The sequence below is a fragment of the Mustela erminea genome, chromosome 12 (genome assembly GCF_009829155.1).
Source record: "Mustela erminea isolate mMusErm1 chromosome 12, mMusErm1.Pri, whole genome shotgun sequence".
In the NCBI taxonomy this organism is placed as follows: Eukaryota; Metazoa; Chordata; class Mammalia; order Carnivora; family Mustelidae; genus Mustela; species Mustela erminea.
The window spans coordinates 8514414-8532358 of record NC_045625.1 but is presented as its reverse complement, the minus strand read 5'-3'; the positions used below and the strand labels follow the sequence as shown (position 1 = coordinate 8532358).

General features: G+C 55.6%; 1 protein-coding gene and 1 long non-coding RNA gene across 4 annotated transcripts in view; both read left to right on the top strand.

Annotated features, from left to right (window-relative positions):
• The window catches only part of LMX1B (LIM homeobox transcription factor 1 beta), an 82832-nt gene that overhangs the window by 2412 nt on the left and 62475 nt on the right, over positions 1–17945 (top strand). The gene's annotated exons all lie outside the window — the stretch shown is intronic.
• On the top strand, positions 10633–12753 carry LOC116570749. Its single transcript, XR_004277545.1, has 2 exons — positions 10633–11184; positions 12599–12753. It is a non-coding gene; the product is annotated as an uncharacterized LOC116570749 (long non-coding RNA).

The window sequence follows — 17945 nt, the reverse complement described above, 5'->3', positions numbered from 1 at the left end:
GGGGGGGGGGGGAGGCAGAAAGGAGCAATAGCCAAAAGAAAGGTGTCGGCACCCCCAGGGAGGACAGAACTTTCTAGTGAGGTCCAAAAGACCCTTTTAGATGGGGCTGCAGAATGAGGAGGCTCTCAGGTGTTTGGGGGCTCAGGGGGAGCTGTGTGTGCCCAAGCCTCCAGGAAAAGTGTGGGCCGCCAATGCCTGGTGATGACTGCAGCCTACCTGTCTGCCCAGGGACTGTTTCTAGATCCAGGCCCTGGTGGAAGTGGAGCATCTGGGGTACCCCATCTTCATCTCTCTAGCTGCTTGACTGAGGCCTGGAAATGGTGGGACTGTAGGCTAAAGCCCTGGAGAGGGTATTAGATTCTGCTCTGAAGGGTTCTGGCTGAGCCCCACAACAGCACCTTATCTGACTGTGCTCCCCTGGTCTGGAAGGTCTGGTAGGACCTGCTCTCTGCACCTGGCTCTTCCTGCCCACTGGGGGCTCTGCGGGCAGGAATTGGGGTCCATTTCAGAGAGTCAGCTCTTTTGCTGATCCCAGAGTCTTGCTGAGACCTCTCCCTCTGTCTGGAGCACCCCAAATTAGGCACCTTGCCGTTGATAGTATTGGGGCTATGCCCTGGACTGACAGGATTCTAGTTCCAGGAGAAAGTGTGGCCGCCAGTCAGTTCGGCCACAAGCAGGCATAGAGCAGGACAAATAAAATGGGGAAAGTAGTCGGGATAGATGTGGTTGGGGGCTTTGGTCTGGCCAAAGGGCAGGGTTCACCAACTTCCAGTCCACCCATGTCCTGCCGGCCTTGCACCTCTGCCTGCCTGACCCTTAGCTCAGCTCTGGCACTGCCACTTCCAACTTAGCTCAGCCACTGGCCTGGGTGACTCAACATGTGGGGGCGGGAGGCCCAGGAAACTGGAAATGGGCCTCCAAGTTACTGGAGCAGATTTTGGGGAGAAAAAAAAATTTTTTTACATGTTGGAAGGACCCTTTCCAACCTCTTGCGTGCATCTGCCGGGTCTCTCCCCCTACCCTTCAGTCCTCTATGGAGCTTCTGTTTAAAACAAGGAGAGGATGCTCCCTGGTTCTTCGGAGCACAGAAGTATAAAGTCACAAAATTTGAGCATATGTTACCACGCGGAGCGGCTAGCTCCCTAATTTTACAAAACAATTAAACATTAAATGTTTGTGTTGCCTTTGTTGAAAGCCTATTTGTTTTCTAAAAAGAGAAAAAAGTCGCCTCTCGGAGAGCTTGATGCTTCAGTGTAGTTGGGATGTGTCTGCGGGTGAATTCGGGCTCCAGAAGAATCTCGGGTCCCTAGTTCCGAGTCTGGGTCCCGCAAGGCGGCAGGCTTCAGGCGGGCATTATTCACGCCCCTCACGGTGCCCTCCTCCTCCCTCGCCCCCTCTTTCTTCTAATAAGGCCAATTAGGTATCTGCACTAGGCCGGCCGGTTGGGGGCTGAGGAGAGGTTGTTCTTAAGACAGTCCTATGGACAAATACCCCGGCGGGTCTCGCCTCAGCGTTTCCCAGGGAGAGCAGGCGCAGCGAGGCAGGCAGGGGCTCACGGAAGAAGCGATGTTCTTTTTCACAATAAAAGTTTATTTCACGATTTATTTTTTTCTTTGAGGATCGCAGATGCATATTTATTGCATCTGTGCGTAAATACTTTTCAGACGAGAATCCAGGCTAGTGGGCGCAGAGACGTGCCTTCTCAATTTGGTCGAACCTTTGTGTCCGCGGTACAGGGAAATTAACAACCACCACCCCCCTCCCAGCAATAACTTGTGAAAAATGTGGCCTCGCCCCATCGAGGAGCTTGCGGGGCTTGGTCCTTAGAAAGAGGTTGCTATTTTTATTAAGCGTCTCTTCTTCCTTTCGATTTGTTTTAAAGATCTGGGACACCCAGAAGCGCAGCGTTATTTTACGCACCATGGGGGATATTAATTGACGATCGGGCACATTTAATTGCATTTGATAAAATCCATCCGCACGTCCTGGACGGACGAAGCGGAGCGCGGGGCCGCAGCACTTGGGTATTTTCACGCACAACTCGAGAAGTTTACTTTTTCTCCTTACATGCTTTTGGGGGTCCTTCCAAAAAAAAAAAAAAGCGGTCGGATTGTTCTGCGCCCAAGGCTCTGGCCCCTCCGCCGCCGGAGCTCCTTCTCGGACTCACAACCTGGTTAGAAACCGGGAGGAAACGGGGTTTCCTGCAAACGCAAAATCGCGAACACCTTTCTCTCCTTCCTCCACCGGAGAACACGTAGAAAAAAGAAAATGACAACATAATTCCCCCCACCCCCGCCCCATTTTTTTTTTTTCTTGGTGGCTTGGCCAAATAGAATTATGTAAGTCTTTTTTCTTGCCGTCTGTCGCTCGTCTGGAAAGCGTTTCTATCCTGAGGAGGTGGCGAATTCCTGGAGGAGGCTCCGGAAGGGGGGAGGGTCGGTGGGAGAGTCCAAAAATCTGTCACAAAATGGAGTCTAATCGCTTGTAAGACAGCTCCCAGGCCTGGCGACCCGAGATCCGTTGGTGCACAAGCGGGAGCCTGCGTGCGCCGAAGGACCCGGCGCTCCAGCTCGGGCCGGGCTCCCACCTCGGCATCCCGGGCCGCCGAAGCCCTTCCGCCCGCAGGGCCTGCCCGGGCGGCCTCGCCCCTTCTCGAGCAGAGTTACAGGGCTCCGCTGAGCCTGCGAGGGTCCCCTTGGGCTCGCCTGCCCAGGTAGGATGCGCCCACCCGCGGAAGGGGGGGAGCAGGGAGACTTTGATTGAGTTTCAGGAAAAAAACACTGTCTGAGTCCTGGGGTGTTTTTTTTTTTTATTTTCTTTTCTTTTCTTTTTTTTTTTTTTCCTTTCTTTCTTTTTTTTTTTTTTTTTTTTGGTGGGGGGCGTAAATCTACCCCAGCTGGCTCCAGCTCCAGTGGCCCAACCTGGCTCTTCCCAGCACATTCCTTTCCTTCTTTCCTTGGAAGTGTTTACACCGGGAAAGGCCTACCAAGGAGGCTCACCTCTCCTCGGAGCACCAGCTCTGGCAGAGTAGGGGTGTGGTGCTCCGAGAGCAAAGCCGGGCTCCAGGCTCTTCTGCCTGCCCTTTCTCCCAGCTTGGAAGGCCTCATCCCATAAGGCCTCCCTGTGGGGTGCCAGTTACCAGCATGCCTCCCCTACCAGTAGGGTATCCCAGCTAGCACGGCCCCGCATCTGTCTCATTCAGAACTGCCAACATCCCTGCCCACAGCCTGAGGTAGAGGGTCTGTTCTGGAACTGGATCCGCTTGGAAGGAAAAGCCCGAGCTTGGCTTTATAGAAAGGCCTCGGTAGTGCTCTCCCTGGGGGCTTGAGGGCTGAAGGGCTCTGCTTTGCCAGCCCAAGTCTGGGGACCCTCTGGCTCTTGCAACGGCACCCTCCTTTTAACCCCAGCACCTCGACTGCAGGTAGAAGGTAAGCAAAGGCCTTCCTAAAGCTGCAGTCATCAGCTGCTGAAGGGAGGCATTATTCACAGCTGACTCCTGGCTCACCCTGTATTCCCCAGGCTCTGGGCTAGTGCAGCCTAATTTGTTTGCCGGATTTTTCTAGAGTTGGAGAAGAAGGCTGTGAGGATTTCCTCTGGAGTAGGTGATTGTGCGCCCTCAGCAACCTCCTACCCTGCGCCCTGGAACCAGGCTTAGGCCCTGGCATCTACCTGAGCCTCCTCTGTAAAATGGGGACATAGCCCCCTGGGGGAAAGGATTCTAATAAGGATTCAAGATAACATGTTCCCAAGGACCTGGCATCTCACCTGGCATGTTGTTAATACTTTGGAAATTACTGTTGTTACCATTATCATCAGCAGTGTGGCAAGGAATGTCCTGTCCCCAAGGAGACACCAAACTGCCCATGGGTTCCTTGCCAGAGAAAGGGACAGCTGGCTTGGTAGGCTTGCCATGAGCCTCTCTGTGCAGGGAAAATGAGGGGCACCCCTGGGAAAATCATTCCCTTTGCCTGAGTGGGGCACTGTATGGGCCATTCCTCCTTCAGTGAGGAGAAGAGCTGTGGACTCTGAGAGCTGGGTTCGCCTCCCAGCCCCATTCAGCAGCCGTTGGATCTTAGCCAACTGACGACCTGTTTCAGAGCCCCAGGTTCTCCAACAGCAAATTAGAGGTGATGATACAATTTACCAGGGTGGTTGTAAGGTTGACACAAGGTATCTGGTGGGGTTTCAGTCCATGTTCCGTACTCCGTGGGATCCAGTATCCTCTTAACTACCTTCAGAGAAGCAGAAAAACTTCTGATTATATAGATAAGAACAGTTGCCAACTGTGCATTACCAGGAAGGGCCGGTAGCAGGATGGGCCTGGTGTGCTGGCCTTTTTCTCCTTGGGGGCCGTGAGAGGGAGTTGAATGGGTCCAGAGCAAAGATCTTAACACTGGGCAGCAATTAGACTCTTCAGGGTCTGAGAATAGCTTGGAAAATCCTACTCGATAATATAATTTCATATTTGGAAAAAACTTGGTGCTTGCTGTTTTTGTGATTCAGATGACAAGGGGGAAAAAATCTCAACCCAGCATCTCTAAGGTTCAAGGATAAGGGAGAGATTGGGGTGGGGGGTGATAAGGTAGAGAGATCCAGGGATCTGTTTGTTTCTCCAAAAGCTGGGGTTTAAAAGGTGGAGAAACACAGGCTCAGGTGGTCAGATGAAAGCCCACAGAGGTTTGTCCTGTCCAGGATGGGCTGCCTGTGTGTCCCCCAGGGAATTTCCTCTGTCCTGTGGCTATGAGATTTTTAAAACAGAAAAAGAAAAAAAAATTCCCAGCCCTACTGCCCTACTTTGGCATTAGTTAGCTGAGGAATGGAGGATACATTCAACGACATGAGTTATAACTTCCAATTTGTTGGACACCACCATCAGGCCTCAGCTTCAAGGGAGGGAGGAAGAAGGGGATGGTCCACTCATCCCAGGAGCCCGCATGAGCTGTCAGTCAACCCTGGGGTGCAGGAGGACCCAAAGCCCTTGGCTTTCTGGCTGACCCAGCCCTCTCCAACTCTCAGAGTCTGTGCTGATGGCAGCAGAGAGCAAAACCAAAATTATATATATTTATTGCTACTGCAGTCAGAAGTGGGGAGGCGGTGGTAGTGAAGGGAGGGTAAGGCTGAAAACCATATTTGAAAAAGTTGATTCACGAAAGCAGAGGAAGCAAAGTGGCAGACGTTTGCCATTTCATCGACCGGCTGGTGTTCTCCATTCATGTCATAAATGTCTCCTGTCATTTGAAGCCAAAAGCAACATGATTTGGTTCCCCGGTGGCCTATAGGGTTTTTCTCTTTTTTTTGCAGTAAATGTTTATTTGTTAATAATATACTTTAAACAGCCTAGCTTTGACCTCAAGTCTCCCGAAGCATCCATCTTCTCTCAGAAAAATCTTTCAAAGTTTGTGTAATTTTGGGGGGAAGGTGTAACTGACGGGGCAGTGAAGGGTCTGTGTTTGCTTTAACTACCGCTGTGTTGTGGAGTGGTGGGGTATAAGGGGCCACTGTGCTCCGAATGGCAACTTTCTTGGGTTTCAGGCCTGGCTGACAGCACTTCCTCGCTGCCCTTTACCTTTGCTTCGCCTGATCAGAACAAATAAATTTCTGCGTGGGCCCTTCCTTTGTTATTCCCGGGGCAATATTGTATCCATTTCTGTTCAGCTTCTTGACTGACGGCCCCTGGACCTGCCTTGTCGACCCTGGGGCCCCCCAAGGGGGGTTGGGGAGTGTAGGGGTCCCAGGGATATGCGAGTACGTTGAGGGGGGGTGGTGCTTTGTCTCCGTCGGGAGCCTGGCTCAGACTGGCCCGGTCCGAGTGTGCTGGCTGATGGCAGAGCACCAGGCTTGCCCCGGCACTTGGGGAACTGGGGGAAGTATTGCTGAAGGAAAAACCTAGTTCCTGGAGTTTGGTTCCAGAAGAAACAAAGATGTTTGCTTCCTGGCAGGCCCCTGCTTAAGAGGTTTCCCTGGGAACTGGGAGGTGGTTGCCAGGTGGGGAGGGTCCTGAGGGCTGCCCTGAGCAACAGAGGTGCCCACCAGGGCTGGCAGGAGTGAGGAGCCCACCGAGCTGCTGGCTGGACGCAGAAAGCTAAGTGAGCATGCTGGAACACAGGACAGCCAGGGGCTCCCGCGACCCCCAGGTGGCTCTGTCGGGTGCTGCAGCGGCAGTGACAGGAGAGGAGGATAGCAGCCCTGGGTCAGGACGAGCTGGGTGTGACCGCTGTCCCCCTCTCCCACCTCCTGCTTTCCTCTGGGACTCAGGGACTGTTGTCATGTGATTCCTGAATTGCCATAGTTACAGGGCTGTCAGGGTATGGGCGCCTGCCCAGGCCTGGAGCTGCCCAGAGCCTGCGGAGATAGAGAGGACCAAGGTGCTCTGGAAACCACCTCCTGCAGACGGATGGCCTCCTGGGCGGGGCACGTTCTCTCAAAGGACAAAGAACAAAACTCCAAGTACAGACCAGGGATCAAGAATGTCTCTGGCTCTTGTGGCACAAGCCACGGGCCTTTAGGGAAGGGCTCGTTGTTCTTCTTGGGTCTCGGTTTCCTCCTCTGTGAAACAGGGATGCTGGTTACATCTCGCAGGATAAAATGACTCGATCTCTAAGGATAAAGTGAAACAAACCCAGAGGTGCCAGCCTGCATTGGGCATTTCATCAATGGATGTTTCCTTCCTGCCTGCCTGGGAAGTGAGCTGGAGACACGCTGCCTGGCAGGAATGCATTGTCGGCCTTTCGCACAGGCACGGAACCTGGAGCCTCCCAAACGGGCCTCCCCGAGTGCCCTAGCCCACCCCCCTGCTCCGTGCCCTGAGCTGGGGCCTGTGTTCTGAATTTTCCCCTTGGAAGGGGAATGGGGCAGGTCTGGCTGTCAGAAACCGGTCCTCGGAGGCAGGCAGGCAGCAGCCTATAGATGCCCGCCCCCCATGACTTCTGAGGGGCATAGGTCCTGCTGTTATCCAGCCTACTCTTGAGCGTGGCCAGTGCAGACAGGAACTCATAGGAACAGAGTCTTACTGACCCAGAGGGGCGGGCGCAATAGTAGTCCGTCTAGAAAGCAAAGGAATTGACATTTCTGGAGTGTATTGGTCTTTATTGCTTTAGGTCCCTGTATAGGTGAGAAAACGGAGGTGGAGGGAGTTAAGTCACTCCTCTCAGACCCAGAATGACTCCCGCAGATTTCCCCGTAGGTGGGTCTAACTCCTAAAGCAGATGGGATCCCTCAGTCCTCGATTCCTGCTCTTCCCAAAGCCCCAGAGTCTGCTCCCGGGCAGCTGTGATTCACCTGAGTGCCCAGCCTGAAAGGGGTGTGTGTGGTGGGGGTTACTGCCCAGGGTTGGAAGGGGTGGGGGTGGGGGTCACTGCCCTCTTCGCACCAGAATGTTCGTGTAGGGCCAGCCCTTGCCAGAAAAGGAAAAAAAGGTTAGAATAACTGCCTTTCCCCCCAGCGGTGAGCTTCCTTCAGGGCTGGAGGCCCGCGGGCGGGGCGGCTCGCGGGCGGGGCGGCTCTCGGAGGTCTCCACCCGTGCCCTCCTCCAGGCCCACCTCTCCCGTGGTTCCTGCTCCTCATTCCTTTCCCCTCAGTGGGGCAGCGTGGTGCACAGGCTCCTCGGCTCTGGGGCTCCTCGGCCGCGCCACGGGCGCCGGCAGCGGTTGATGAATTTCGGTGTCACCAGGGGTTTAGCCCGGATTTGGGAACCGCGCGCTCTAATACGCACACACGGTCCTGCCCCTTCTAAAGCGCAGCCCTTTCACCCAGCCGCTGATTTATGAAGGAATCCGATCCCGGGACGGGCTGGGCTGGAGCCGGGAACCGGGGCCCCGCCGCAACCTTCGGACTCCTCTGCGTTGCGGGGGCCCTTGGCGGCTCCCGGTGCAATCCTGGGCCGGACTCGGGGCGCCCTGCTGGGTCGCATCTACTGCGACCCAGGAGGAGTGAGTCCTCTCGGAGCCACTTAAACCTACTGGAAAGGGAGCGAAGCGGAGAGAGGGAATTTTCTTTTGGAATTGAGCAAAGCCTTCGCCCCTCCCCAAGCCCTCCTGCCGACCCCCTCGGGCAGGCCCAAAAGAGGCGCGTTTGGGAGGTTTGTTTATCGAGTGCACAGAAAATTGAAAAAAAGAGTCTAAGACCTTTCTCCCGCCTGAGAAATGTGCACAGTCCCTCGGCTCCTGGAGGCAAAGAGGCGACCCCAATGCAGGGTTCCCGGTGCAGACGCTGGGGCTGACCCCAGCCCCCTCCCTCCTGCGCGGGGCCGGAGCGCGGCGGGAGGGCAGATTTTTTTTCAGATTTGGTTTGTAGGGGGGAAATGTGGTTGTATCAATCCACAAATATTTACTCTTAACAGACTTGTATCTGTGGAGATTTCGAACAAAGACAGTTTAGGGGGATTACAAAAACCCTAAACCCCGTTTTTCTCTCGGACTTGGTGCTTTAAATGCCAATTACAGGCGAGCCATATCCAACAGCAACGGGAGGAGGCGGGCAGGGTCGGGAGGGGCTGGGGGGCGAGTCCAGCCATTAAATGTAACTTTTCATTATGGAAAGGATTTCGCTGGTTTTATCTTCTAATAAGATTATGTCACGAACACAAGTACCTAGGACGGTGCTGAGTGACAGGGCTCTGTCGTTTAATCAGAGACTGTGCCGCTCTGACCGCGGGGCCCTTTGTCCGTCCGAGTGAGCGACGGAAACTTGCCGTCCTAATCCCCTTATTCATGTCAAGCAGAGAAAAGAAGCCAAGCACCTTACAACCGTGTCCCCTCCACCCCTTCCGAGGGCGGCGGGAGGAGGGGAGCTCCGGCCCTGTCGCCCCCGGGGCGACTTTCGTTTTGGAGGGCGCTTGGGTCTCCTGAGCCCGCCATGCGTTGCAGCAGGGGTGGGGGAAGGGGTTGCTTTTGGGGAGCCTCAATTGTCAGCTTCTGGAAAATGGGGGCAACGGCCCCACGCCCAGAGGATGCCGATTGGGAGGGGTGGGGGACTTTTCGCCTCCACTGACGGAAAGCACGGGCCGCTCTGTCCCCTCTTCCCAGGAAAGGTGGCGCTGGGGGGTGCACACCCACCATCCCCATGAAAACGGGATTGACAAGAAGGGAGAGGCCGAACGGAGATGCCAGGCTGGGGTCCTGCGCGGGGCGGATTTCGTTGGATCCCTGGGACTGATGTCGCGACGCTCGTACTCCTGCGAGTCTCCGGGGTTGACCATTCCCGGCTGCTCGTTCGGCCCCTTTCTTCTGAGGGCGAATTCCTTTGTTCGACCCCCGCGGAAACCAGCTTCTCCGCTGGGCCCGTGGCGCCTTTATTCTCGCCACTGCTGCTGCCGCCACCCCTGTCCCACAGTGTGCAGATCTGTCGTGCGGCCGGCCCCCGCCCCCCCTGACTCCCCCCCTCCCCGTCCCGGCCGCGCAGCCCCAGCTGGGTCTGCCGACCGGCCCCTCGACGTCGCCGCCGTCGCCGCCTTGCCCCTGCCCCTGCCCGGGCCCCGGCCGCCGGCTCCGACCACTAGACCTCCAGCCCGCACAGCGGGCGCCGCGGGCGCGGACTTTAGCCGCCGGCGTTCACCTCCCGGCACAGTCGGAAGCCGCGGGCGTCGGAGAAACGGCCAGGCGCGGTTCCGGGTCGCTGCACCGGCTGAAAAAACCAAAAGCAAAACCAACACCTAGCAAATGAAACCTGCGTGCTCCCAGGGCTCCACTCTGCACCGCTGCAGAGGACCAGGCCGGCTACCTCTCGGCCGGTTTCTAGGCTCTCAGGCCGGAGGCCCCAGAGTCAATAGAGCAGGAGAGGAGACTTTGGAGGAATCTGTCTCTAATGTACCTGGCTCCTTAGCCTCCTTTTAAAGCTCTTAGTCTGTGCTCTAGGGCAGTCTCCCAGGCACCCCAGTGCGTCCTGGGAACTCTCTGGAGACGCCTGACTGCTCAGTCTCCTCCCTCCAGAGTCCAGGCTCCGGTGCGGTGCGGGGAGGATCGGCCGAGAGCAGGGTGTCACCTCGTAAAAGCGACAGGCAGGGGCTGTTTTATGGGGAGGGAGAAGGGGCAGGAAGTGATGCTTCCATCTCTGGCCCCACAGGGATGGAGAGCCAGGATGGAAAGAGCACTGTCTGGGCAGGGGACCAGGGACAGGGGGACAGGGCTGGGTCAGAGACAGCTGGGTCTGCGACATTAACCACGGGACGCGGACCTACGGAGCTGGGAGCTGGGAGCTCACCTCCCACGGGTTCCCTCCCAGAGCCCCCTCTGCAGTCCCCCACTCAGCCAACAACTCCGGCCCTTCCTCCCAAGTTGGGGCGGGGGAGAGACTTTCTCCCTCGAAACACTTGATACCAACTTCGGTTTTTTGGCAAGAAAAATAAGCCTTGTTTGGAAAGGGGGGGGTGGTCGAGTGAGCAAGGGAAGGAGTGAGCCGGCGGCGGAGCAAACTTTGCGGATTAGGTTTCAGCGCCTCCGCCCCACCCCCAGCCCCGCGGCGGTGATTTGTGTGCGGGGGTCTGTGACCCTACGAGGCATCAAACGGCCCGCGGGAACCGGCCGAGTTCAGAGGGACAGTGGGCAGAGGGGCGGCCTAAGACAACGCAGATGGTTCATATCAGCCCGGCCGGGCCAAGCCCTAGGCCCGCCGGCCTGGGCTGCTCAGCAGGGAAGAGGTCTGGGGGTATTCCGGGGAGACGGGGGCCTGAGCACTAAGAGGAGCCCAGAAATGCGGCTGTAGATGCCCAGTGGGTCCCAGGTGAAAGGGGCCGAGGGGGGCTATGACAGAGTTCCTCCTCCAGGTGGTCCTGACCCCATCCAGTTCAGGGGGGACCTGACCCTCCTCGTCTCCCCAGAGTAGCCTCTGGTCCAGAAGGCAGACCTTCCCGCCTCTGCCAAGTGGCCAGAGCTTACCCCACCCATGCCCTGCAGGCAGCTGGGGCTCATCCAGGTCCTAGTACCCCTTCCCCAGGGACCCCTAGTGGACTTTTTCTTCTGGGAAGGTGCCCTGCCCTCAGCTTGCCTGCTGCAGTGGGCTTGGGAGGCCCTCACCTCCCTCGGACATACATTCCTGCTTCCGTTCGTTTGTTCTGCAATCCTTCCTTCCTTCTGTCGCTGTGGTAGAATACCCTTCCCCTTTCTGCCGGCTTCAGCCCTTCTGCCTGGCCTCAGCTAACTCTGAGGGACTCCTCCTTTCTCCCTTCTAACCCCAGGGGAAAGCCGAGAGGTAGGCTCATTTGTGGGGAGCCTCGTCTGCGGGTCGTTCTTGCGGGTCGAGAGCGACACTCATTCATACCTTCACCCAGAGCTTTGCTTCTGCGGGGTGGGGGGAGGTGGGGAGAGTCCTGCTTGGTCAGGCTGGGAGGGGCTCTTGTCTCCCAGGGGCTGCCCCCTCTCCCTAGAGCTGGAGCTTGGCTGGTTGTCAACACCAACAGGCCCAGGCTTCCCTGCCCTATTTCCAGGGCCTGGTTTTCCCTGCGGCTTCCAAGAACCCTCTTCAGTGATCACAGAGAGGGTGCACTGGGAGGACACCCACCACCCAGACCTTGGGCTGCTTTAGCAGGGTCTCAGCTGAAGAGATCCTTGTAGAAACAGGAAAACCGAGGCTCAGGTGTGGCTAGTATTTGCCCTAAAGCTCACTCAGTTGTGGCAGAACGGAGACAGAACCCCCAGTTTACCCATGGCCAAGTTAGGGGCCTATGTGGCAACTCCACAATTCTTTCTAAAACCTGCTCCCAGACTCTGACTTTAGCCCTGGCCTACCCTTTTCTCCTGAGGCTCAGGTCACTGGAGGGGAAGGCCCTTCAGTCCTGGTTCCTGAGGGGTGTAACAGTCTTGTCTCCATCATGGAATGAGTTTGAGAACTTTCTGGATAGCACGGAGCCATGTACATTTGGCAATTTTGTCTTCTAAACTGGGACATTGAAAGACAAGAGCCAGGTGACCACATCTCTCTGTCCTTCTTGGGTCTGACTCCCAAACACCCTGGGCTTGGCCCTTCTTCTCTACAGTGGGTCACGGGGAGGCCAGTGGCCTGGCCAGGGCCACAGAGGGCCAGGGGACTGCCAGGACGTCTCGGGGTTTCGTCTCCCAGGATCCCTGCCTCAGGGGAGCAGCCGACTGGGTCATCTGTACACAGAAGACACATCTGTACTCCACATGTTAGAGGCTGAGCAGAGGACATGTGGTTTGGGATGTGTTATCTTAATCATATTTATTAGTCAATCCTAAAATTTAAAAAAAAAAAAAGAGTTTGATATTGTTAGCATTGGGAAAAGATCCCCAAATCTACACAGTGACAGATCAGCGGAGGCTGCCGGCAGCAGCCAGCTTTCTTTCAGCTGGGATCAGGATGCAACTTTGGAAGTTCTTAGGGTTGTTCTAGTGTGATGGAGTCTCTATGCCGTGAAACAACACTGACTGCTTTCATTTTCCCAAGCAGAGATCTGAAGCAAAATTAATTACCCCGCCTTGACTGATAGTTGTTCTGTTGGAGTATGGTTCTAATCCTTATTAACATTCTCTAAAGTCAGGCATGAAATATGACTTTTACACCACACTCTTTGGCATATGTTTTTCTTTTCCAGGATATTTTTCAGACTATCTCCAAGCCTCACTGCTGTTCATTATTTTTGCCGTAGGTCTAAAGTTGCCAGCCCCAAAACCAGCCCCGCGCAGAGCACAGCCAAGGGGGTGGGGAATGGGAGCGACATCCCCGCTCACGATGCAAATTGCTTCTGATTATTGAGCTTTGAATGTTTTCCTCCATCATGTTTTTATTAAAAACTCCGGCATATTTACGCTTGATGGTGTCTTCAATTAAGTTAAAAAAAAAAAAAAAAAAAGCAAGGGGTTCCCCTTTCCATAGCAGTATGTAAAGAAAATAGTTGTTATGACCACAGAATTATCGTCCAAAGCTGGTTCTAGTAAAGCTAGCCCGGCTTTGACAAGCCCAGCAGGCTGGGAGCTTTTTTCTAAGTGTTCCAGCTGCTGGGGAAACAGACCCGAGAGGAAGCCCACAGAAGCCTCCGTTCTGCAGGGTACTCAGGCCGCCTCGCAGGAGCTAACACATCCCGAGTTTCTGGGCTGCAGAAGGGGGCCAGGCTGGCTGCAGGGGGCTTGGTGATGGGCAGGTCTGGCCCCCGAGAGAGAATATCACCCCCAGCCCCACCAAGAATCACACAGCTGATGCCTGCTGAGTGAGTGCACATGGTTTGTGAAGCACTTCACAGTTTTTGAAGGTGCTGTGGCTGTGATGTGGGTGTTGTGGTCATTTACGGAGCAGACGACTGGGGCAGAGAGGTTGAGTAACTTGCCCAAGGTCACACAGCTAGTTAAGTGGAACTGATTTGGACCCCAGGCGTTTGGTCAGGAGAAAACTTCCAGGGATCCTTTGCGGGGGCAGAATCTGGCCCTCTGCTGGGTTTAGTGTCAGTGGCCAGGCACCAGAGCTCAATGTTACTTGTTGAATGAATGCCTCATAATTAATGACCAGTGTTTATTGCACACTGCCTGTGGGTTTGATGGGAATTAGCTCATTGAATCTTCTCACTGCCTGGGGGCAGGCATTCTTATTACTGTTTCCCATTCTGCAACAATGAAGCTTGACCTGAGAGGTGCCGTGATTTCCCTAAGGTCACACAGCATAAGGTAGCAATGATAAGCTACCATATACTGGGCACACGTTACGTCTAAGCTCAGGGCTAAGCCCTCGGCAACCCAGACCTCGGTGAAAGTTCCTAAAAGGACCATCGTTTGTTTACCCAGGCTTCCAGGTGACAGAACTGGGGCTCAGAGAGGTAAAGCCACACACCCAGGATCACACAGCCCGTGGGGAGCTCCACCAGAATTGCTCTGCAGGTGTGAAGACCTGTCCTCTTGACCACTTCTCAGCCTGGCTGTGTTGGGGGTTGGGAGAAGCCCCTGAATGGCACCTTCTCAGTGGGTCTCACTTGGCCTGAAGGACGATCATGGCAGTAGGTGGGCATAGTCTGGCATCGAGGAGATGGGTGTGTCTGTGGCTATGTGGCATGGATGTGGAAACTAAAGCACAGAGAGTTTAAGTGACTTGCCCGGGGTCACACAACTAGAAACAGCTGATGGGGCTCACGCTCAGGTGTTCTGGCTTTGGGGCATTGTTTCTCTGAGAGACTGAGTCATCTATCTTTATTGTCAGCATCACGTATGACCGTGCCTGAGTGCCTTCTGAGTGCTCTGCAAATACACAGTGACGGCAGGGATGTTCAGAGAGGGAAGGCAGTTTTCCCAGGATCGCATTGCAAGTTCTAGCCGCTGGTGTGGGGCCTGTTCACGACAGGGCCCTGGGAAGCAGGCCCAGCCCACGGCTGGGAGTTGACGGGCCCTGAGAGGGCCACCTTTACCCCTGCCCTGCGGGTACAGCAGCTCAGGGCAGGCGCTGTCCGCCCTTTGAAGGGGACAGCGCCTGAGTGTGTCACTTTGAACTGCAAAGGGGCCTGTGGTGAGGGCTTGGCCCCCTCCCACAGGCCCCCGCCTGCCCACCCCTCCAGGTCTGGTTCCAGTCGGCAGGCCTGGAGCCGGAGGGGCGGGCAGGGCGGCGGCCCCCCTGTGGGATGTCAGCCTGATAAGTGAGCAGCCGCGGAGCCCTGAAGGAGGACGGAGCTGGCCGCCCACTGGTCCGGCCATCCCACGTGGCAAGAGTTCAGGCCAGTCACCGAAGTGCCAACCTCCCCCAGACATGCCCTTGTGGCTGCAGGGAAACATCTCCCCGAATGTCAGAGGTTTAAATTAAAATAGCAGTAATGATCGTAATAACAAGAACTTGTAAAAGGAAATATCTCGCCCTGGGGCACAGGGAGTATCATGGCACCAAGCATGTGCTCTACTTGGTGCGTGCTCCTGGCACGAGGTCACAAGGGGGGTTCGGTAAGAGATGGGGGCGTCTGTGCAGCTAATTACCAGGAACCCAGCTGGGGGACTTTCAGTTGTTCAGCCAAGTCCTGGCTAAGCCGGCCTAGGACTGGTAGCCCGTGGGCAAAGTGAGTGGGGTGATGTGGCAGAGTTAAGCAGAAATCATGTCAGCTCTGTCCCCATACCTGGGCATGTTGACCTCTTCCCTGATTTTTTGAGCCAGAACTGGTTCCTTGGGAGGCCAAGAACTTAACCAGGTTCTTTGCCAGGTGGGCAAAGAAAAGACGCCAGTGCTTTGGAACCTGGGGGTTCAGAGTATGATCTAGCTCTGTCACTTCCTGGCTGTGTGACCTTGGGTTTGATGCTTTACCTCTCTCTGTGGCACAGCTCTCTTTCAGTCTGTTAAGGACCAGCACCTGCCTGAGAGCAGTGATGAGACTGGAAAGAGAAAGCAGATGCAACGTCTTCTGATGAGTTATGTGGCTCTTGCCAATACTGCTGCCGGTGCTCCCACCGTCCTTTGTGTTGGGCCTGAGCAGGTGTCTGGCTTTGGTTACACGCGTCAGGCAGTATTTTCGTTACGGTTCTCTGTGTGTGCCACGCCTTGGCGAGTAGGGCATGATACATAGTAGTTGCTCAGTTAGTATTGAAAAGAAAAGTATAGAGAAGTAGTTCAGGAGCCTGACTGGCTGGGCTGGACACCAGGTTCAGCCTCTTTCTAGCTGGGCATCCCTTGGAAAGTTCCTTAGCCTCTCTGAGCCTCTGTTCCCTCATTGGTAAAATGGAGGTACTCGAAAAACCTGGCTTCTAGGGTTGTCCTGAGGACTAAATGAAATAGCACACTCCAGGAGCTGTACTAGTTTGTGGGAGCTTTTTTGTTCGTGGGAAGGGCAGCGGGCAGGGGTCTGGTTAATAACACGACAGCAGGAGTCTGTGCTGGGTTCCCAGGGCAGGTACCTGAGAGGTGGGAGGTGGGAGCTAAGAGGATCTGGGGAGGGCATTCCAGGTAGGGGCACAGGAAGCAGGGATATTAGGGGTTAAATTGGTGGGCTGAGAAAGTGGGCTGGGACAGTGAGTCTGGCTGGAGAGGCTGCCTAGGGGCTGCTGGGATGCAGGGCTGTAGAGGGGGGCGGGGGCCGGTAGCTATGCAACGGGGTTTGGCTTTTATTCTGTGGGCAGAAGGGAGCTATCGAAGATTATTGTACAGGTGGGTGACAGGGCAGGAGAGGCACTTTATGGAGCTGACACTGGCAGCCAATGCGTGGGATTGGGGACTGGAGACTGGCAGGAGGGGGCAGCTGCCTCCTCAGAGGTGGGGACAGTGGAGGGGCTAGAGAAGGGACAGGGTCAAGGCAAAGTTAGGAGGCAGTTCTGAGGGTTAAGGGGAGGGAATGGGACAGATGGAGAGTCTGAGAGACCAGGGCTTAGAGCTGGGAGGACTGGAAGTCCCCGGCCTGGGCTGCCTGGCTAAAGCCTTGGAGTCCTGAGCTCTCTGGGCTGGTCCCAGCAAGAGTGACCCACTTGTCTGTGTCATTCACAGGCCTGGTTTCATGGGCATGTGACCTGGGCAGTCCCACAGGATCTCACACTCAGAAAGGCCCTGTGCTTGGTTTGATGCTCAGCTCGTGCCCTCTTGAAATCCCTAAGATGGTCTGAACAAGCACCCTGCATTTTCATTTTGTCCTGGGCACTTCAAACCACGTAGCCAGCCCCAGTCCCTGCGTCTCTTGCCTGGGGGCCTGGGCTTGGAATGGAGGCCTGGGCGGCTTGAGCTAGAACCAGGTCTCCTGGGATTAAGGAGATCTCCCTGCTCTACTGTTGACCTGAGACTTGTCCTCAGAAGCTTCTTGCTCCTGGCTCCCAGATTCCTTGGTCAGGCCCTGCCCCCTCCTCCTGTGTGCTCAGCCACCAGCACACCTGCTGTTCCCCCCACACTCAGACGTTTGTCCATGTCTGGCTCAGGCTGTGACAGTCGTGCAGGACATGCTCACTGGCCTCCAGCATCCCTCCTTCGTGTAAAGTCGTCTTCCTTTGAAGTTTGGCATAAAAATCATCAGCTTCATCAAATCTCTCTGGCTCTGTATTCCCTCCTGCCTGCCCCCTGAGCTTGGGTCTGTCTCACAATGCTTATCAAACATGCAGATTCTTAGCTTTGCAGAAGGTGTGAATCCTCATTCCTCCGCTCCTGGGAGAGCTGCGTACCCTGAGATCTGAGAATTTCTGCCCGGCGTACACCCTGGACTGGCACAGAGCCTTGTACTGGGCCGGTGCTTGGCTGGCTTGAACTGAGTGAAAAAGTGAACCGTGGTTGTCTGTCTGTCTGGGTGCACGCAGCCTCCCTACAGGGGGCCCAGAGCCTGGAATGGCGTGGCATCATTGGGTGGGTGCCGGATGGAAGGCAGGATCTCGGTGCATGAGGACTTGGGCGGGGTCCCCATTCTTCTGTCCCTGAAACCCCAGGATGTAAGGGCCAGGCTGCCTACAATGGGGGCCAGAATAGGGGATAGGGGGCAAAATTAGTACCCTCTAGGAGGCAGGAAGTGGCCAAAGTGGCACACCCTCTCTCCTGCTTTCTCCCTCTCTTTGCTCCTGAAGGGCTGCCTGCTCCAAATGGGGATTTCCCTGAACACAGTTGTAACAGCACAGGGGAAGCAAAATGTTTTATTTCTTAGACTGTGTAGGCACTGAGTCATTAAGCCCATAGAAGTCTGCGAGGCAGGGTCTGTTATCATCCCTATTTCAGAGATGTGGAAACCGAGGTGCAGGAAGGGGAAGTCAGCTGTCCAAGGTCACATAGCTTAGCTCAGCCAGTCCACCAGGGGCCCCTGAGATGCTCATCCTCCCGTGGCCCCTGCTCATAAGGCCCCAGGTGAGTGTCAGTGTGCTCTGAAGGCAGGAGGGAGGGAATGAGGAAGCCCAGCCCAGCCCTGCGACCAGAAGGACCCCTGCTTCAGGCAGTGCTGGCCGGACACCGACAGGCCAAGATGAGCAGGATTGTCCCAGCCCTCCATGGCTGGGGACGAAGAGCAGGCCGAGGACCTCAGAGGAGAAGCTGCTGACCCTTGCAGAATAGGCTGGGGAGGGGCATCTGGAAAGCTC